We start from the raw sequence: 17,655 nt of genomic DNA, 5'->3' as shown, positions 1-17,655 counted from the left end.
TTTATACCCTCAAAACATCATCTATTAACTATACAGTGACCAGGTAAGATCATCCAGAGCCTGGGAATGTTGCTTAGTGGTAAAGCATAAGCAAGAGTCCCTGGGTCCAATCCCAGAACCACCACCAAAAAAAAAAAAAAAAAAAAAAAATTTCATTCCTTCCCTTGTCTAAGAAGTTTGCCACCACCCGCAAGTCAGGACAGGACAGGACTGTACAGGACATCAACTACTCAGGGCGATACAGAAGCACAGGAGAACCTCAGGCTATCACATCAAACAAACAAAAACTAAGGCAAGAATCATATCTTTGGTAGGTTATATTTACTAAGATTTAAGAGATTAATAAAAACTTACAAAGACTTAAGAGATTAACACAGCCCACAATTGTTCATAATGTTCCAAAATTATCATTGCTACATATTTCTAAGGACAATTTGAATATATCTTAAAGGGATTTGCTTTGTTTTGTTTTGTTTTGTTTTTCTTTTTCTTTCTTTTTTAGGTTGTAGGCATTGAACCCAGGGCTTTGTGCATGCTGAGCAAGCACTTTACTAATGAGGCACATCCCCAGCCCTTTCTCAAATTTTTAAAAGGGCATTTTTTTAAATCTAGAAGTCCTACTTCTATAAATTTATCCTAAAAAATATTCAGACAATGGGTTTCAGAGCCTGGCATGGTGGCGCACACCTACAATCCAGGAGTTCGTGAGGCTGAGACAGGAGGATCACCAGTTCAAAGCCAGCTTCAGCAATGGTAAGGAGCTATGCAACTCAGTGAGACCCTGTGTCTAAATAAAATACAAAATAGGGCTGGGGATGGGGTTTAGTGGTTGAGTGCCCCTGAGTTCAATCCCCAGTACCAAAACACAACTGATTATAAAACAGAACACTGATTAGAAAAGGAGAAATACTGGAAACTATTGAAAGGTCTATCAATAAGGGAATCACTAAATACGCCTCAGTATATACAAATGATACTTTTGTGGTTATGACAAAAGTACAACCATAAATGAAATGTGAAGGGGCTGGGGATGTAGCTCAGTTGGTAGAGTGCTTGCCTTGCATGCACAAGGCCTTGGGTTCAATCCCAGCACCATTAAAAAAAAAATGGAATGTGAAGAAAACTACACGTACACACATACGCAAATGTGTATATAGGACAGATATTCTTAAAATATTGTCTGGTGAAACCCATGTATTAAATAGCACACCTAATATATATGTATATCTACACACATGTATAATGTGTCTATTCATACTGAAAAAAATAGGTAGCATATATACCGAAATGAAAACAGTAGTTACCTACATGTGGTAGGAAGGAGGCCGTGCACCTTATTTTCAAAATACTCAGCATAACTTGTGTTTTGTTAAAAAAAAAAAACAAAAAAACATTGAAAAGAAATCAAACAAATGAGCCCTCAAGAACTCAATTCTAGCATAAGCATCAACACGATCCTTATTTCTGATTCCACCAATTCATCTTTCAGATTCCATAACTATAAAGACATATCAAAACTAGTAGCCCCAGCCTATAATCCCAACAACTTGGGAGATTGACACAGGAGGATTGTAAGTTCAAATCGTCTCAGCAACTTAGCCAGACCTTATCTCAAAATCAAAAAATTTTAAAAAGGCTGGAGATGTAGCTCAGGGGGAAAGTACCCCTAGGCTCAATTCCCAGTACCTAACAAAAATAAGATGCAAAAAAAAACCACTATTAGCCCCAACTCTTTAACATCAGCTGAATTAAATAAAATGAATAAGTATTAGCTGTAACCTTCATTTTTATTGAAAATATGTGATACAATTGTTGAACTATTATCTGAAGTTTTACATAAATGACCATGGAAAATGATTTTTGAGTACCATTTTAATTAGTTTTATTCTGTTTAATTTTTAATTTTAGTTTTGCTTTTCTTGAGTATTTTCCAAGTGCTCATACCAGATATTCTCTTTAGATCTTTTTATTTAGTCTTAAAATAACATGGATGGTTTATTTGCCTAGTTTACATTTTACATTGACCACACAGTAAACAGGTAACCTCTCGTGCAAGTAGAATTTAAACTTCACCTCTGCAATTATAAACCTCTTCTTCATAAATAGAACTCAGTCACATTCTGAAACCAAAAATTTTAAAGCTACAAAGTTGAGTCAAAATGTAAGTTAAAAGGGAACATACAAACTAATAAGGTACACCACATCTTTATCTGACAATTTTTTAATCTTCTTATCCTCTAGGACAGTATGAAATATTTTGTTAAATTGTATATATAAGGAAACCTGGAACATGCCAGCATCTCTGACCAAGCATTTATTTTTCCTAAGGACTTCATTTTATACAACATTGAAGGCAGATTTAGATGGTTTACTGGGAATGCACAATCATGAAAACTGTTGACATTTTTTAGAAAATGTTTAAGTCTTTCTTCCTGAAAACAAAAAATAAATACATGTTTTCAGAACCACCCTTTAACAACCAGTATCCACAGAGTTATTTCAGTCTCTGGCAACTGGGCATTTAATCTTCATATCAATCAAGGAAGCACTAGTAACCTAGTCAAATATATATATATAGGGTTTTATACACTGTTTTCTGTCTGCATTCATTTATTATCGCTTGTCCACAATTTCATCAGAATTAGACAATCTTCATCTTGACACAAGTACATTGGAAAATAAGCATTAGAAAACAGCTGTTAATGCCAGTGATTCTCAAACTCTATATTGTATTTAAGACTTAGAGAGTTTCTCTTAAATGCAGATTCCTAACCCTAGTCCTGGAAGTCCTGATTCAGCAGACGAGTTTACAACTCAGGAATCTGCACTATGAGCAGGACTCCTCAGTGACTTGCATATTGGTCAAGGGACCAACTTTTGATGGACAATCTCTGATGTTTATTCTTCCAGATTGAAAAAAAAAAAGGCTTAGAGGAGCACATAAGTGACTCTTAATGGGAAAAACAGGTCCATTTATTTCATTCTGACTCCGAAATCAAATAATTATAACCATTACTTGATAACCATCACCTTCATATTCAACCTTGTGGGGTTTTTGGTGCCCCGACCAAGGACTGCCTTCCCACCCGACCCCATGAAAATTACAACTTGGGCTACACACTGGTCATCATCATCTCTGAAGGCTTGAGAAACACAGAGATAGGTGGTTGAAATATGATAGGATGTGACATTTGGAGGAAGTGAGGCTGGCAGGTGCCACTCCAAGGACTTTTCAACCACAGATGTCACACCAATACACTCAGTACTCCAGCATTCCCCTAACAGTGGCACCATCCAACATCTTCCTGGGTACCATTCCAGTCATGAGCCACCTTTTTCCCACTCAGAGAACAGAAATTGTTTCCCTTTTATCATGTATTTGGTAAAAGCACATGTTAAATGCAATATGTTAACCAAAATTTCATAACCCTAAAAATGTCACCAATTTGCTACCAAGAGGTCAAAAAGAGGGGAAAACTCAGGAAGAAAGAAAGGAAGATGACAGCAATCTCTTTTCTCCTTGTTTGTATATCTGCACTGCTGCTAGTTCAATAGTAAGGCCATGCCTAGCAAGAATTTCATTATCCGAATACACCTTTCTTCTCATTTCAATGTTCTAAATAGTCTCCCTCAATTTTGTTCTTCCCCATTCTGAATAAGTCAGGCACTGTTAGACAGTTTTTCATTGCTATGACCAAAATACTTGACATTAAAATCTTAAAGAAGCAAAAGTTTATTTCAGCTCCTGGTCTGCAGGGTTTCCATCTATTGCTCTGGGTGTGAGGTGAGGCAGATCATCATGGAGGAAGGTCATGGTGGAAGAGAGTTGCTCAGCTCACAACGGTCAGCAAGCAGAGAGAGGGGGCGGAAAAGAAAGAGTGGGGGGAAGGGACCAGGGACAAGACATAGTCCCCAAGGGCCCAAACCCAGTGATCTACTTCCCCCAACCACTATAGTTTCCACTAACTCCCAATAGTCCATTCAGTTATCAATGAATTAATCCATAGATTAGGTCAGAGGCCTTGTGATCCAATCATTTCCCAAAACCCCACCTCTGAACACTGCTGCACTGAGGACCTAGCCTTCAACACACAAGTTGTGGGGAGACACTTCATACCCAAACCATAAGAGGCACACATAATAGATCACTCTCAGAAGTCTCACAGATTTTACATTTTACATTTTGGATTCTAGACACATGATGCCAATGTGAATTTCACAATGTCATATAGGCACTAATCCTTATTTTTCTAATATATATTCTACATTCAGAATTATCTTACCAATACCCTGTTGTTGAGAGCCACAGCCGAAGGGGCCCCAGCAAACTTCCAGCTGCCAGCTGATTGGCTCCTCTGTGGTGATGCTCATTGGGCTGTTTCCCCGCCCTTTCAGACCACGGAGCTGCTCATTGGGGGACTCTTTTGGCTCCGCCCACATGACCCAGCCAATCGGTCTCGAGAGCAGGAGGAGATGGGGGTTGAGAGGCTCGCTGGAAGCCAGTGGTGGCAGTTGGGCTCTGAGGGAATTCCTGAAGAGCTCCTGTGGTGCAGCGTGTGTGTTCTAAAAATGAAGTTCGTTTCTGCTTGACAAGTGGCTCCTGAATTGTGCCCAGCCAGACTGCAGCACCCTGTCATCTAGGAAATATGGCTATTTAGTGTGGACAGAGATAACGTTTTATATGCAATGGCAAAAAGGGAAAATTTCAAGAGGGGCTACACTGATATGAATGTACATTCATTTTAGGAAAACAAATTTAAGATAAAAATTAACTGTATTTTCCTTTTATCTTTTGAATTTAAGATAATATCATCACATCACAGTTCTTTAAAAGATTAACTTTTTTTTTTCCTGAGAGGAAAAACAAAGTCTTAATAAATGAAAAAACCTGCCGTTGAATTTGCCTTAATCATATAGTGCCATTTTATTGGAATGGTAAAGACTGAAACAGGAGAAGGGTTTGGGATGAGAGAATCAGAGTTCATTGTGGCCACGTTGAGTGTGAGACGTCTACTGGACACCAATATGGAGATCCCAAGCCGGGAGTTGGCTGTACCAATCGAAGCAGTTCTGTGGGGAAGATCAGGGCTGAAGATAAAGAGTGTCATTAGCATTAACATATAACCCAGGGAAAGAGGAAAAAGAAGAGACAACCAACCCCTGTCCATTGGAGAAAGTATATAGATGGAGAAAGTGTGTAGATGAAGAAGAAAAAGGACCCCAAGAGAGAATCTTAGGGCAATCACATTTAGAGGTCAGGAAAGAATAAATGAAGCCAAAGAAGGTAAGAACAGGCTTAAGAAGAAGATGGTGTCACAAGAACCAGGAAAACAGAGAGCTTTGAGAACAAGGCACTGCTCAACGGTGTAAGAAATCCAGTGAAATAAAGCAGATACAGGAATTGACCACTTGAAGACTGCTTAATATATCAGAAAATAAATGTGAGGAATTTTAAATAATTATTAATTAATTTATTTATCTATAAATTTATTTTAAAGTTAATAATAAATATTTTAATGAAAAGTATATTATTTTAAATATTTGCAAATTTCTTCAGTGCCTAGCTGAATAAAAACAGCTGAATTCTCATGAATGCTCTGATTTGATTTGTTATCAGATGTGGTTTTGATAGAACTATATGAAGAAATACACCCTACTGCACAAAATAGTTCAAAAAGGGAAGAGTATGTTCCTTGTTATAACTTATTCAATTATGGGTATTATTGCCTCATGCAATACCAAAACTCAGTAAATAGCAGTTTATTAAAAGTCAGTAGTAGTATGGAATTGGAAATCATTATCTGTTAACTTTTCATACAGTTACATTAAAATCCATTGGTCTATCTTGCATGTTGAAGGGATAACTTCACCCATGTGTGTTTTTTTTTTAAATATTTTTTTCAGTATTGATTCACTGAGAATTATAGTTATCTTCCAAACAGTGTCATACTTCATCAAATCCTGAAAGAAACGTATCACATTTATTAATATCATAGTCAGCTAATCAGAAAAGTCATTATGTATTAGAAAGCTGTCAAGCTCACAGAGACGAACACAAATTTTCCAAACCCCAAATTCACTTAAGAGCTTGAATTCTATTATCATCAACAGTACCAGTTGTTTTCCTTGAAGTGACAGACTCTCTTTCAAAACTTTTTTTTTTTTGAGGAAATGTCTGCCAAATACCCAAATACTCTGAAACAGTAACCATAGTTTGTCCTGCAAACTATGATTTCAAGTCAATATGACGTTCCTAGTAACTCAAGCTGTCACATGGTTCTTTTCCTGGAGACCATCATAACACTTGGGCATGCAGCAGAAGCACTTCCGAATACACAGGATATTAAAAACGAAGAGCTCTACAGCCAAAGTTTTAATAAAACTCATCTTTACAGTTTTATCAAGAATATTCTTAAGCAAAACTGTCTCTCCCCCTACCCCTTACAAGTGGGTGACAGTGAAGTCCACAGTGACTACTTTGAGTAAAGGTTCGTGCCACTGTTTTGATTCACACTAAAGCATCAGCGTTTTATGCACCATTGCCTTTGCACCATCATTGCAAATGTCAGAATAATAAAAAAAAAGAAAAGCGAGTCTGCAGCATTGCTATGAAAATGGTTTTGACCTTGTATATCTCCTGAAAGGTTTTCAAAAAACTCCAAATGTCTGCAAACCACTCGTTGGGAAGCACTGGTCTAGGCATATGGGACATACCAATAAACAAAATAGCTAAAAGTCCCTGCTTCTATTCTGGGGGAAGAAGCCAGATATATGACAAATAGTAAATTATCTGGTATATTAGTAGGTAAGAAGGTTAGGCCAGGCACAGTGGCACATGCCTGTGATTCTAGATACTCAGGAGACTGAGGGAAGAAGATTGCAAGTTCAAGGCTGGCCTGGGCAACCTAGAGAAACCCTATCTAAAAAAATAAATAAATAAAATAAAAATAAATGGCACAGGATGTAGCTCAGTGATAAAGCACTTGCCTAATATATATGAGACAAAAAGAAAAATGTTAAGTGCTAAAACTATGCAATAACTTTACTATAATAACTTTAAAAACAAAATATTTGAAAACTCTTATAGTAATTCCACATTTAATGCTCAAGATTCATCACAATAAATCTGCGCCACCCAAGGCTACTATTTAATTGAACTCAACCTTTTTCTTGCCACGTCCCAAGCATCACTTCTCACACAAGTCAGTTTCATTTGCTCTCCTTCCCTAGGTCTCTCCTAGTCTGGCACCTGCTGTATACCTAAGACTCAATATGAGGGGAAGCCCTAGGCCCCCTCTCCATTTCTTGATTACCCCCAAAGAAAAGGATACCAGTATTCTTCAATCTCATTTTTGTCAGGAAAATAACAAAAATTGCAAACTCATGAAAATGACTAACTCAAGATAGTTTTATAATTATCTTACCATCGTGGCCCTGGTTTAGGGTTTTAGACTTCTTATTATTAACTTCTAGACTCTATTCCCATCTCCCTAAACCCTTTCTCTATGCAACTGTCAATGATCATTTTTTTGAAAATGTAAATCAGCCTGACTATCCAGCACAAAATCTTCAAAAGAGTCCCTTCCTGCAAAGAATATAATGTAGACAGCTTTCCCAGGCCCCCAAGGTCTGTCTTAGTCCAACCAATCTTCTATGACAAAACACCTGAACTTGGGTAATTTATAAAGAATAGAAATTTGTTAGTCACTGTTTAGAGGTTGGGCAGTCCAAATAATTTATTTCCCTGGTACATCATCTTCCCAAATACGCACGAGCAACTTGGAATTCAGGACAGCACATCGTCTCCTTTTCCACCACATGTGGCAGCCTATCTGGATCCTGACACCACTAACATTTGGAGCGGAGTAATTTTTTTTGTTGTGCGGGACTTCCCTGTGTACTCTAGGGTGGTGAGCAGTGTCTTTCCCACTCAGACACACTGAGCAGTTGTTATAAAATAATATTGGTTTGCACTCCTGCTTCCCACCAGACCACAGATCCCTACAGAACACAGGCAGCAACTTTTCATCTTTGGAAGAGTCATTCACTGGTCCTTCAGCTATCATGACAAGGCTCCATCCATACAAAACGGCAACCATGTATGGAATAATAAATCACTTGTTAGTTATTCAGTAGCACTTAAGACCCGCCCTCAAGGGTATTCACCTCTGCACAAGCCATTGAAAGATCACACCTGGCTTACTCCAATAAATGCCCACAAAAGACTGCAGGCCAAATCCCCAGCGGATGGTCATTAGGATTCACAACTAAAGGGACTTGTGTCACTGTTAACTTTTAATATCTGATCAATTTCCCACAAAAAAATGTTTTACTCCTTCTCAGATCAACTAAAACTCATTCATCTCAGAAGCTGGGCAAAGATAAATTTTTATCTTATCCTTTAAACTTTTTTTTTTTTAAAGACTCCCTTAGCCAGGATTTGAAGATAATTAAAACATTTGCAGTGTACTCTTTCACCTCAATAAGCCAAAAAAGAAATGTAACAAAACTTCAGAAGTTTTCAGGAGAAAAAAAAAATTCACCATTTGTCCACATGACAGGTATATTTTATATAAGACACAAATTTTAAAGACATTTAATAGATGACTGAAAAAGTGAACAGTGAAGTTGGAAAAGATGAAAGAGAAATCAAAAACATTAAAGAATTACAGCTATGCATGTAAAAGTCAAAGTGAAAATTGGGAAACATTGAGATGCCTATAGTAAAATACTACAAAAATGCAAACTTTCCTTAAGTGTGTCTTTTGTTATTGTTGTTGGTTTTGTTTAACTTTTTTTTTAATTTGTTTTTGTTTTCTGAACATTCAATTCCTATGAATTCTTCTCACAACTCAACCTGCAAAAATATTATTTTAATAGGATATTTAACTTCCCATTGTCCTAAAACCACAAACTCTAATGTAGAGGTCAAAAACAATGGAGGTATTTTTAAACATAGCACAATGCAATTAAAATATTGACTTAACTGCTACCATTTAAAGTGGAGGGGAGGGAAGCATTCACATAGAGTCATAATAACAGTCTCTGAATTTTCAAACACCTGGAGAAACCCAGGATGGAGCTTATCTATAAGCCTCAATGGTAGCAGGCTAGAGCTAAGGGGGCAACATATTCACTTTAGTTTGTCACCACTATTCCCTATTAACTCTATACCAAAGTTGAATGTTAAATGGCATGCAAACCCACATTAATATTATTTTCTTTTTCTTAATGTAAAGCCTGCTTTGCTCATTTTTCTGTAGTCACAATCTTAAGTCTTTGCTCTTACAATTTTTTAGTACTGATCATTCCAGAGTTCTAAGTTTTAAAATGGCACATAAATTTAAAGTGTTCAAGTGAAAAAGCACTACCATGATGAGAGGGAAGACATTAAAAACTCAAAAATGACCTGCAAAAATCGGTGCCTGTTTTACTTAACTTTTACTTTCCCAAGGAATCTAATATTAAGTAGGATGTTAATCCTTAGACGTGATATTTGCTAGAATCAGCTCTGACAATTTTCACAAGGGTTGGAACAACTTCTTGTTCTTTATTTTAAACTGTGTTTTTAATGAGGCAACTTGTTGGCAATAAACTCTGCTTAGTATATTCATTCCAAGGATCACTTGATTGATGAAGATCCTGTGTTCCCTATATTGTCTGGAATGATTAATGTCTCTTTCCAGAACAGCCATGGATACATGAAAGTCTAGGGAGAATTTAATGGAAGAAAGTGAAGAAGACTCTTTGGAAGCCCTTCAAAATTAACTCTGCCTTCTCCCCCAACACACCTGGAAATATTCACCCAACACATACACAAACACAGATGTCTCCTGGGGGTGGCAATCTGTTCTGTGGTAAGCATTTATGAGATACCAAAGGCTCCAGTCTCAGATTCTTCACCTACTAAGTCAGGTTAGTAATAACAGCTGCTTCAGAGAGATGGAGAGGATTATATGGAGGTCTTTGTAGTTGGCACTGGGCACAGTACAAACACACAATCAGGTCCCCCAAAAATCTGGTATTTCTGCTCCTGCCACTACCATCACTATCTACATCCACAGCCATATTTTTCATTCCTAACACTCAAAAGAACACACCTACAAGGGAAAGCCACTGCTTTCTCTTCTCTGCTCCTCTGTTAATACCAAATCAATCTAAGGGACTCTTACTTTTGGATAATTCCTTGATATCAAAACAAACATAATTCAGAACTCTGGTGGAAAATTTTACTACATTTACAGATGATCCTCAATTTATGGAGGGAGTCACGTGTTGACAAACCCACTGAAGATTTGAAAATATCCTAAGTCCAAAATTATTTCTTTAACCAAACCTACAGAGCATCCTTGCTTACAACAAGATCCTTTGTACAGTATGAGTTGTTGCCCCTCATGATGGAGCACAGAGGTTCACGTGGCTGCCTGGGAACTGGGCTCAAGGTCACTGCCCAGCATGGTGAGAGGACCACAGGGCACAGCACTACCAGGGAAATGATCCAAATTTGAAATTCAAAGTATGATTTCTATTGAATACACAATTGTTAAATCAAAAACTCCCAAATCAAACCATTCTAAATCGGAGGCTGTGTGTGGTCTTAAAATATTGGATCTTTCACATTGTATTGGATTCCAACTTGTCCCCCCCAAATCGTGTATACATATCAATCTTTCTATTCAGATATTTAATTTTTCAACATTCCAAAAATTTGGAAATTCACCAAGAGTGGAAGTAAGGGGGAAAAATATTCAGGATCAAATTAAAAGATCTCACAGAGATTGATGTCTGCCTCCTCAATCCTTGACAGGTCTTAGGGTACAAAGTACTAATAAAGATTGGGTAACATACATGAAGCACGGCCACAGCACAGCTTTTATTTCAGTGAGATGCTACAAGGTCTAAGTACAGATGAGAATCACATAGGCTGATTGAAGGAACATGACCCGCCAATCTCAGATGGCCTATTTAGAAATGTTGCATGACCACTAGTCTTGAGATTGCCTTTGTTCTTCTCTACTTAGCATCCAAAGAACAATGACACAATAACAATTGCTCAGACTGGTTTACAAAAATTAAAACAAAATGTATCCCTTTATGTCTGACAAATCATTACTTTTGTAAAGGCACTTAACATTGGAAGAAAACAATAAACTTTTAATGAGGCTAACAAAGAAGGAGAAAAACACACACACACACACACACACACACACACACACACACAAAGAAAGAAATAAAGAGATTTCAAATACCCTGTAATTATTCTGGTGGTATTTCACATAAAAGCGTGTTGCACAGTGTCAGATGGTAATCATCGTGGAAGAAAATGGATATCTAAAAGTAGTTCACAAGCTTACACGAACATATTTGTGAATTGTTTTTCCATAGTAAGACATTGGCTACACAGCCTTATTTTTATTTTTACACAAATATTTATACTGAGATGTCAGTGGACTATTGTGTCTCTGATATAATACTTCATATTGTGCTGGTCAGGAATTTACATTGATAGCAGATAAATAACACAGCACAATGAAAGAAAAGGCAAAGCGGGGAAGTACAAAGTACAGTATAGAGATAATATTCTCAGGCACAGACTTTTCTCCGGCACAGGAAACGGGTCATTTCCCAAATTTAAAGTGCAGAACACTATTCCTGTTCAAGTCGTTATTCAAGAATTCAGTTCCCATGAAAAGGAAATGTTAGCAGAGGGGGAAGGAAAAGTATTTGATGCTGGAAAACAACCCAAAGAAATGAATCAGTAGGGCAATGTGAGGCCCTCTTTCCTCTCCCTCTACCCCAACTCACTTCCCAATCCTGTGAGGGACAGAGGGAGGATTTACAAATGGCCTCATGATAGATGTTTGATCTGATTAATAAAAGAACCTTTTTTATTCTTGACATTTACTATTCACCTTGCCTCTAAGTTTTATACCTGAAAAATGTAGGTACCTACGTTACCGGTTCTTTAAAACTGACTTCTGAAATTGCCCACCTTTTTCCTGAAAACACACAATTACAACACAGGTCAATACCCTCTGGCTCCTTCTAACTTCATATATCCCTTCCTCACCTTTCCTCATGACCAAAGATTGTCTTTATCTTCTTCATTCAATATGCTGCCTGTTTCTTAGTCTACATTTTTGTTTCCCTTCCTTCTTAATTCTACTCATTCTCTATTCCTAAAAGGAATTAATGTATGGTAATAGAAACGGTTATCATTGGGATAATTTACATACAAACACATCAAAGGCATTGAGATGCTCTGGAAACATCCCAGGTGGTAGGGATTCAGTATTTGAAACAGAAAGCATTTCAAATCAGTAGAGAAAGAATGCCAGGTGTTGGAAAAATAAGCAATCCAATTTGTAGATCTGACTAAAATACAACAAAAGGTAACAACATGAACTGGTTTTAAAAAGCTTAAACTCTGGTCAGGTGTGGTGGTGCATGCCTATTATTTCAGCAACACGAAAGGCTGAGGCAGGAGGATCTCAAGTTTGAGGCCAGCCTCAGCAACTTAGTGAGGTCCTAAGCAACTTAACAAGACCCTGTCTCAAAACAAAAAAAATTAAAAGAGCTGGGGATGTGCTCAGTGGTAAAGTGCCCCTGGATTCAATTCCCAGTACCCCCCCCCCAAAAAAAACACACTTCAGCTCTCTGGGTTCAATCCCAAATCTGCCAAATACTAGTTAATATTACCCCTCTGAGACAGTTTCAAATTAATATGGCTACTATCCCTATCAACTTGCTGTAAGAATTAAATAAATTAATACATGTAAAGTAACTGGCATATCCAGGATCAATATATAAGTGTTTTCTGTTACTAATTCATTTGTATTTTCTTTTATCATTAAAAACACTTGCTGGATGCTGTTTTCATTATTTTCCTTTTTTCTTTTTTTTAAACACTTAAAATTTTATTAGGAGCCTATGAAGTATTTATTTAAAAATTTATTTACTGACATATACAATTTATTTACTGACATACATATCTCATCTACCACCTTATAAAACTAACTACTTAGCTTGGCATAGATTAGTGATATTTTATTTTATTTATTTATTGGTGCATTATAATTAAACATAATAGTGGAATTCATTATGCCATATTCATACACGCACATAACACAATTTAGCCATTATTTTCATTAATGACACAATCTCGGAAGTAATACTGTCAAGGAGTATCATCATTTTGTACAACATCCACACAGCAAGTCATCATCAATAGCATTAATCACCAACAAAGAGGAACAGGTATTGAGCATGCATAAATATGTAAATTATTTTTATCTGTTTTAAAGACATTCATAATTTATTATTCATAATTTGCTTTCTAAAAATTATACTAACAAACTATAGAAGGCCATTGCTTACGCATTCGGGAAATATGAGAAAAAATTAAATGATAAACAACTGAAAATTTAGGATTACAACTACAAATAATTTTATTGTACTCAAAATCAAAAACATAAAATATGAAATACCACAAATACTCCTACATACTTCATGAATCAAACAGAAACCAGCAGAATGTGACTAATGAATTCATTTCCATAGATATTGGGTGCAGCTCTGTCAACAGATGAATATTCATGAGGCAAGTTGGGTGTAGGTAAATAAGAAAACTTTCCTAGGGTTTGGGGGGTGGCTATGATAACTAAAAAAAAATGTTGTACACATATTTTTCAAACTTGGGTTATGAACAATAAGAAAGACATAGCTCGTGTCTGTACATAGCCACAAAGATACAACAGATTTGCTTAACTGCTGCAAAAAGGCAAATACCTCCTAGCAACAATAGTTTCTTGTCTAAATAGGACCTGAAAATTTTTAAGTTCACAAGCACCAGCCATTTGGGGATGCAAATGAAATGGTCCCTAGGCTGGGTATGATCATTAATCTGGTTTAGGGCAATTATCTGCAGAGTCTGAAGCCTGTAAGTGCACATAATATGTAATAGGATATGGTAAACTGAAGCCTAACGTGAACAAGACTCAATCTTTGGGAGTGTATACTGGAGGCCCTAAGTACCTCTGAAAATACACTCCAGGCAACAGGAATAGTACTCTAATCAGGGAGAAAGAAGCAGATTGCACCTGGTCACTGGGCTGATGTTGACAGGAACTAGACGCTTGCTTGAAGCAGAATGAAGGTAAGACAGATGTGAACAAGGGGTTAATAGCTAATAGGATATTATTATTATTATTATTATCTTTTCCCAATGCAGACTGATTAATGTTTGAGGCCCTGATCTGCTCTTAAGAGCTAGAATAAAACATTAGATGAGGGTAGAATCTAATTTTAGAGAACAGATGGACACTATGGAGACAGATTGGTGGCCTACAGCTCAGTGGTGAAATTGGGACCTCTTCCCATCTCAGGATACCTAATGTTCCAGGACGGCAAAGCTAATTTCAGATCCTTGCCTGCTAGATGAGGCTCCTCTTACCCTTTGCATGGGAGGGGGCTGTTCACACAAGAGCTTACAGGACCCGAAAACTGCTAATGAGCTGCTCCCTCCATGTCCACTGCAAAATCGTATATTTTTATCAAAAGGATTATGGAAGAAATTGATCACAAAATATATATATATATATATGTATATATGTATATGTATATATATATACACACCCTCCGATATATTAGAAGTGGGTGTCTACAGATATTATCAGGACTAATGCACATGTCCTGAAGTATCTGAACCATTTTACCTCTTGTCATTAGACCAAAAGGAGCAATACTCTCATTGTATAAGACAGTCTCTGTGTATTCATTCCTTCTATGCCAGGCTCTGTCTGGAAACTGGTAAGTGATGATGGAAAGCCCCTGCCCTCAAGGAGCATGCAAAAGATGTATAAATTGTGGGGCACAGTTGTACACACTTGTAAGCCTAGCGGCTCGGGAGGCTGAGGCAGGAGGATCACGAGTTCAAAGCCAGCCTCAGAAACTCAGCAAGGTCCTCAGCAACTCAGCAAGACCCTGTCATAAAATAAAAGGGGCTGGGGATGTACTCAGGTGTTAAACACCCCTGGGTTCAATCACTGGTATAAAAAAAGAATAAATCACTAAATGGAGGATGTAAGATTAGGTGGTGGTAAACATTTGAAAAAATAAATAAGGCAAGCTAATGCGGAGGAATGAGGATCTGACAGCTGGAGAAGGCTTCTCTGAAGAACTGTCATTTGAGAAGAGAGATTGAGGGGAAGCACAGGAATAGTGGACAAAGGTACCAGCAACTGGAATGAAGGAAGGAAGGGCATGTGCAGACACCAAGAGTAGAAGGCATGACTCAAGGGAGGAGGAGAGAATCAGTAAAAGCATCTACCAGTTAGACAAGGACAACTGACAGAGGGCAGAAGGGGTCACAGTAAGGACTTGGCATTTTATTCTCAGTGTGATGAGAAGCCATTGAAGGGCTGTAAGCAGAGGAGTTGGTCGAAGCTTATTCCCACTACTGCATGGAGACTGACCATGGAGGAGACCAACTGGGTTTAATAAGACAAGTAGAGATGATGCTGTGTGTGGCTAAAATAGCAAGTGGTCTGCATATGTTTTGAAGTTATTGTTGGAAGAATTTGCTGATGGACTCATGTAGACTTGTAAGGGAAAGAGACAAAGCAAGGTTACCTCCTAAGTTTTTGGTCTGAGCAACCGAGTGAAAACTGGAGCCATTTACTGGGAAGGACAGGGGATGGCAGAGTTGGAGGGAAAAACATCAACAGATCTTACCTTGACAAAACAGTACCTGAATCAGCAGGGAAAACTCAATCCACTCAAAAATAATATCAATTAATAAACACTTATCCAAGGAATCTCTTTTCTATTTCTAGAAACTATTTAAAACACCAACTAATGAACAGATGCATAGCTATTTCATCTGTTTTGTTTCTTATCTCATTAAAATATCCTTCTGTTCAACATACCTAATTAAGGGAAGTCATCAAAAATATTACTAGTAAATAGCATTAATAGCAATAGTAAATAGCAATTCATTTCTTATTTTCTACATGTAAATTGAGAATGAGATGTGATCATGCTTGGTTTAGAATTCTTATTTCGAAGTGACATAAATAAGTGAAAACCTCCTGATACCAAAAGTCCATGCTTGAGGATATATGGATTCAGAACTGAAAAGCCTTGTGTATATTTTTATGAAATTACTAATATTAAAGAGAAATATTAAAAATTATTTTCATCAAGAAATTATTTCATCACTATGAAGTTGCAAATCAAAACTAAATAGAATAGTTCAAGTAAGTTGATAAGGTCCTTTTATTAGTTGCCAAAAACAAAGAATTTTGAATTTTCAACAGATTTGCAGTCAGTAAGGAAGGGTACAGCGGATTCACACACAATCTCTAAAAAGGCAAATGAAAACACATAAATGAACGGCCGAGAAATAACTACTCACATTGAATGTCACATGATACCCCATTAATATGAACAATTTTATGATTTTTATCTATCAATTTTTTTGTAAAAATTAGACTGAGGATTTAACTCAGTAGTACAGTGCTTACCAAGTATTCACAAGGCCCTGGGTTCCATCCCCAGCACCCCCTAAATAAATAAATAAATAAGCAAGCCAGCCAGCCAGCCAGCCAGCCAGCCTTATTAGATGAATATTAAAAGCAAGAAAAACAGCTACAGAAAAATTAAGGTGACTATTCCAACTTATTCTATCATACTTAGTCATAGCAAAGATTATAATGTGTTCATTTCTTTACCAGCTATACAAACTATCTCAATTAATGCTTCAATAATCCTGTGAAACTGGAGGTCATTTTAGCTCCTTTTTAGCAATGAAGAAACTGACTCTCACAGAAGTTAAGTAACTCCTCCAATGTGAAATAACCAGGAAATGAGTCAAATAGCCTGGATTCAATGCGTGCCTGAGGCAGCAGAGAAATTTTTTAAATTTCTTCTGTAAGATCAACAAAACTGGTTGAACTGACTTTCTAACTTCAAAAAAAAAAATTACAGAATTTGAGTAACCTTGTGTTTCTGAAACAGAATGTTGCTTATAGAAGAAAATTCTTCAGAAATCCTTTCCCCTCATCTTAATTACAGCATGTAAATTAAGAAGATTACTTTAAAGAACACAATGCCATTGAGCACCTACTTCTACTTAACAAGTTCCAGCCGTTACCAGGGGCTGGCTGAAGTTTTCCTGGTTAACATACTACTCACTAGTTCTACCAGGAAAGGTGTCCCCTCCCCACCACGATGATCTTATGTCTTCTGAGGAATTTAGATCTTAAAAAGTGACAGTTTTAATCAGAAATTACCATATTAAGAAATTCTGGGGGGAGGGGGTTCTCCATGTTACTTTTTTGTTATTATTTTTTATTCTAATTTATTATATATAACAGCAGAATGCATTGCGATTCATATTATACATATAGAGCACAATTTTTCATAGCTCTGGTTGGACACAAAGTCACACCAGTCATGTTTTCATACCTGTACTTAGGGTAATAATGTCCATCTCATTCCACGTCTTTCCTACCCCCATACCACCTCCCTCCCAGTCTCCCTTTGCTCTATCTAAAGTTCATCTTATCCTCCCATGCTCCTCCCCCCAAACCCCATTATCAATCAGCATCCTTATATCAGAGAAAACATTCTGCATTTGGTTTGGGGGAATTGGCT

General features: G+C 37.1%; 1 protein-coding gene across 2 annotated transcripts in view; it reads right to left on the bottom strand.

Annotated features, from left to right (window-relative positions):
• Prex2 (phosphatidylinositol-3,4,5-trisphosphate dependent Rac exchange factor 2) overlaps positions 1-17,655 on the bottom strand; it is a 277,724-nt gene that overhangs the window by 206,473 nt on the left and 53,596 nt on the right. The gene's annotated exons all lie outside the window — the stretch shown is intronic.

This window comes from Urocitellus parryii, chromosome 7 (assembly GCF_045843805.1).
Source record: "Urocitellus parryii isolate mUroPar1 chromosome 7, mUroPar1.hap1, whole genome shotgun sequence".
In the NCBI taxonomy this organism is placed as follows: Eukaryota; Metazoa; Chordata; class Mammalia; order Rodentia; family Sciuridae; genus Urocitellus; species Urocitellus parryii.
The sequence above is the reverse complement of the archived record's forward strand: the minus strand, read 5'-3'. Positions and strand labels throughout refer to the sequence as shown.